A 5627-nucleotide genomic window follows, 5' to 3' on the forward strand; every position below is an offset into this window, starting at 1 on the left:
TGGATCAATAGTGTCTCAGAGTTCACGCATCGCGGACTACGCTTTTTTTTTTTTTTTTCACCCCCACCGTCACCCCCATCCCCATCCCTTTGATAAGTGAGTGATTCTTACCCACCACTCCAGCAATTGTTGCCTGACAATAAGGTATGTGCGTACCAAGTTTGGTTGGAAAATCAGTGGAGTGATATAGCAGGAGATGTGGAGCAAACAAACAAACAAACAAACACACACACACACACACACACACACACACACACACACGCACGCACGCACACACACGCGCGCGCAGACACACACACACACACACACACACACACACACACACACACACGCACGCACACGCAATCATTTTTATAATACATACGGCTTTTGTACAGTTATTGCCCGAGTTTAAAAATTTAAAGTGCTGTCATAATTTGCTCGTAAACAGCTACAATCCTATGTTAAAAGTTTAATACGCAGTAAGTGAAGTATTAGAGCTAGATACTGGGTCTCTTATGTCTTGAGGGAGCATAACCCATGGCGCGCTAATTACCCACATCATATTCACCGAATACTTGAGAATTGGAGCACTTACCGACTCTCAACAAGATTTACACATCATTTCAAACCATTTCAAAACTTGTACTGCTCCGCATCCCCCACAAAGTAATGAAAGGAAAAACGTAGCTTACTACATTTCACATATACCACTGAATTTACCTGCAAAATTGTATCAATGTACGACACACTGTTCGTTAGATATGACGTTTTATGCATGGGAGTTCAATTCGTTAAAGAAGAGAGGGTGAAGGTTCGCTGGTACAAGCTAATGAGCTCACGAAGCTCCTCGAAACAAATTTTTCTCTCTAAATACATGCACAGCAGTACCATATTTTAAAAAAAAAGAAGAAACTATACCCAATCTTCAATTTTTATATCTCTCGAGCGTGGATCACAGCAGGCAGCTACAGGGCACACATCAACGGCTTATACTTGCTAAGACTAGTGGGCGTCACCGAGCGAGGTGGCGCAGTGGTTAGACACTGGACTCGCATTCGGGAGGACGACGGTTCAATCCCGCGTCCGGCCATCCTGATTTAGGTTTTCCGTGATTTCCCTAAGTCACTCCAGGCAAATGCCGGGATGGTTCCTCTGAAAGGGCACGGCCGACTTCCTTCCCCATCCTTCCCTAATCCGATGAGACCGATGACCACGCTGTCTGGTCTCCTTCCCCAAACCAACTAACCAACTAGTGGGCGTCGGGACAATATGGTCGCTGCTGCCTTATATGGATGCAAAAAATAGACAGAACGTCACAGTACCTCGTGAAACCACCAGTCATTCCTAAAAGTCTAAAATGCAGTGGTTCCATATAGGCATTGCAGGCCGGCAGTAGTAATTAAAACACTGTGCGCGTATTCGGGAGGATCGGTGTTGAAATTCAGATATAGGTTTTCAGTTGGTCCCCCAAGCTCGCTTGCAGTAAATGTTAGAACGGTTCCATAGCTTGCGCTATGTCTACAGGGTGCCCAAGGAGGAATGGTCAGTATTCAGGGATGTGATAGTAACGGTCATTCGAAGCCAAAAAGTCTAGTAAATAGGGGCAGGCATAAACTGCGTACCTTAAGAGCTATGTGCACTTATTCCATCTTTGCTACTGAGAAACAAATCACTTCTACTGCGTAAGTGCTCATAGCACTTACGGTATGCATTTCAGAGCTAATGTTTAATAGTCTGTTTTTCTTAAAATGACCGTTCCCGTCGTATCCTTGAATATTGGCCATTCCTCCTGTGACACCGTGACATCATCTGCAGACCTTGCTTCGTTCTTTCCTTAGCAAAAATTAAGAGAAGGATTAAGTCTGAAATCAGTCATAGTAAGACTCAAACAATGAGGGCGCACCGGACAAATAACTCATTACCCCTAGGATACATCACGGAGTAACACCAAGTCTAGCCTTCACAATAATTTCAGTTCGGCAGCAGAGAAGTCCACAGGTTAATTCAGGCACACCATGGGCAACTGCAGCCACTCACTGGTGAACAGATATAGCAGGGCTACCAAACTGAGGTGATGTTGATTGATGCGTTTCACCTGTTGTTCCCAATAGCGCCAAACACGTTCTATAACGGGCGAGATCATTTTGACAGTCGAGTGGCAAACTCAGATGGGCTTTCCGGTTTACGTGCACTGCATATTCCAGCCCTTCCTCTGTAGTTCCTTCAATGCGCCAAGTTTACTATTTCTGCGTACTGCAGCACTACTGCGTGTGTGTGTGTGTGTGTGTGTGTGTGTGTGTGTGTGAGAGAGAGAGAGAGAGAGAGAGAGAGAGAGAGAAATCTTATGGGACTTAACTACTAAGGTCATCAGTCCCTAAGCTTACACACTACTTAAACTAAATTATCCTAAGGACAAACACACACACCCATGCCCGAGGAAGGACTCGAACCTCCACCAGGACCAGCCGCACAGCCATTCCCCTAGACCGCTCGGCTAATCCCGCGCGGCTGCAGCGGTAGTCTCATTAATCGAATTTTACTCTTTGTTCCGGGTCCCGGGTTCGATTCCCGGCCGGGTTGAGGGTTTTCTCTGCCCAGGGACTGGATGTTTGTGTTGTACTCATGAACGTGGCTAGATTGGACTGAGTACAGATTGGGAATGTGTATGGGCGCTGATGACCGCAGTTCAGCGCCCCATCACTCTTTGTTCTCGCATTCACTCAGAATATATCCATTATAACTATTTCTTATTTTAACAGTCCACATTTTCCGTTTTTTTCCCGGACGTACCCAGTTTCTTCTTCTCCCTTTGCCGTATAACGCATGTTTCGGTGCTGCAAACATAAACCGTTGGTAGCATCTTCTTCAATTCAGTGTCAAGTACATCTTTAAAACTGCCAGAGATAAGTACTCATTTATACGGGCAGTTGTGAATTTTTTAGTCTCGAGCAAGCAGTGTGAAACAGCTTCCTCAATTGAACAGCAAAAACAATAACTTTTGTATCAAAATATGAATTAATGAGTAACTTACGATTACTGCGAAACATCACATCATCAGACGAATGTTGGCTCCTTCTCTGGTCCTTACCTGAAGGAAAAACAAACACTGGTTACAGTTGGCGCTAAGTTTAACTAAAGATATTGCATTTGTAACTAATATGTACACTAGGCAAGCCACCCTACGGTCTGTGGCGGAGGGTACCTCAGGCGCCACCATCTGTTTCCCCTTCTCTGTTACTTCACGAACGGCGTGTGAAATGAATGATTGTCGATAAACCTCCGTATGACTCCAGTTATTCTCATTGTCTCGTCGTGGAAGTTTCGCGAGACGTGTGTGGAGGGAGTAACGTGTTGCCTGATTCTTCTTCGAACGCACGCTCTCGAAATTGATGCACAAAGCCTCTCTCGTAGCTGAATTTTCTGACCGTGTCCATAAAACCCGCGCGCCTACAGCGATCCACTGCAGAAACGCGCCGCTCTTTGTTGTATCATCTCCATTTGTTCTATTAATTCAAAGTGTTAGGGTTGTAGAGTGATAAATACATATTTACTATCAAAATTAGGTTTCGACTAGAGATGGGCAAACTGAAACACGTAACTGTTTCGAAACAAATGAAACAGTACAATGTAATGTTTCGATACGCTGTTTTGAAACAGTGAAACAGTTTGTGTTCTGTAATCTAATAAACATACACATTTTACCATCTTGAATGTCTACTGTATAAGTATGTCCATATAAACACAAATGAGGTGCGAGAGCACTAATCATGTCGCAGAAAGCATGAAACTATCACTTAGGCGTAGAGGCATTTCGTGTTTCCTGCAGCAAATGCGCTGCTTTCGTGTGGTGTGGCTTTCATACTTTTCAATTGGCCGAGGACAGCCATAGCTGAAGACAGAAGAACCACCACGAACGGAACTGGAGGTGGGAGCAAACTGCAGAAACAACGGATATGCTACTGGGATTCCCACGTTGCATTAGTATGGGTAATATACCCATCCTGCTTATTTCCATGCACACAAAGGGAATCATTGAGGATAATAGGCACAGTCACTATAGACTCACAAATAACTCGAATAAATAAAAAAAATATAACAAAAAAATTTTGTCTTTCAAGGTGTTTCGAACCGTTACTATTTCACCATGCTTCCCAGTCCTTCCCGTTCACCATTACACTATCAGTGATATGTCAAACAGATGCTTGCAATTATACCTACATCAAATTTATGTATATGTCTAATAACTGTCACTCTACGCCTTTTTTTATTCAATGTAGGCTTACTTGCATTTCTTAATATGATTACAGTACATGAACAGAGAAGAATATGTTATAAAAAAGTGTAATTTAACTGAATGATTTTCACATATTTTAGTATTTTGAATGTGAATAGTATGCGTTGTTTTATTGTTTGGTTAGTGTTTATAAAGCAGATGTTACGCCATTTCGGAATAGGACAGTCAGCTAGAAACGAAGCTTTATTTTCGGACATCTTAACCTTCATGCAATTACCTGTCAAAAAGATTTCGACACTCTTGAAAGTGTTTCACGAAGTGGTATGTTGTGTTTCAGTACCTGTGCCGAGCCCGAATCTCGTCCGACACAGAGCGGAATGAAACATCACTGTTTCGATACAATCAGTCCGTTCCAAGCACAGGTGGACTGAAACAGCCTTATTTCGAAACAACGATACAGTTTCTGTGTCTGGCTCGAGATCGAGACAAGGGCGGAATGAAACACCGCTGTTTCGAAACAGTGAACCACAGCAGCTCCGAAACACTGAAACAGTTCCACGTATCGATACACTGTATCGAAACATAGAAACAGTGGCCAAGTCTAGTTTCGACCACAAATGTGGTCATCTTCAGACCAATAAGTAAGAACCGGCTTCTGGTGGTAAATAACTGTTTTTGAGAGTAAATATTTGTAACAACATTGATCACTGTTCACTCCCACAATGTTTTCAAAAGTAAATGATAAAATATACTCAAGAATTGGAAATCTTGCATGGTGGCTGCTCCACAGATCGTATGCGTTTGGTAAAAGATGTCGCCCGACGTCTACCAAGAGTTACACTTCCAAAGCATTCATTTCCCACAAGAGTTACACTTCCAAAGCATTCATTTCCCAGGCAGGTATTCGGGTACACAGCCCGTCATCAGTGGCAGACACTGTGGGCGTCTACATCAAACTACGCGTATGTCAAGTGCAAGTACCAAAACCTCCATACGATTAGAAAGAGTGGCCCTTTAGTGTTTAACAGTCACAGCATGTAACTACGACGAACTGCGCACAGGAGAGAACCACATAATTTTTTATCAGCTTAAAGATGTCAGACACTTCGCTTGATGCAGACGAGGGCAGTATGTGGCACTGGTGGTGAGTTATATGGCCGAATACCGTTCAGGCATATAAATACTTTTGAAGCGCAGCTGATGGTGGACATCGAGATGTTCTTGATCATAGTCCGGAATTGGTCTTGTTGGTTTTGCTAACTCACTTCTTTCGTGGATGAACTACCTTTCCTTAAGATTCTCCCAATTAATCCCACACTGGCATCTGGTTTTCTTGCAAATAGTCTTATCTGGTTACTGCACTTTAGATGGAACAGGACGGTTACTACGTGGTATTTTTTGGTGGTTAATA

This window comes from Schistocerca piceifrons, chromosome 3, assembly GCF_021461385.2.
Source record: "Schistocerca piceifrons isolate TAMUIC-IGC-003096 chromosome 3, iqSchPice1.1, whole genome shotgun sequence".
NCBI lineage: Eukaryota > Metazoa > Arthropoda > Insecta > Orthoptera > Acrididae > Schistocerca > Schistocerca piceifrons.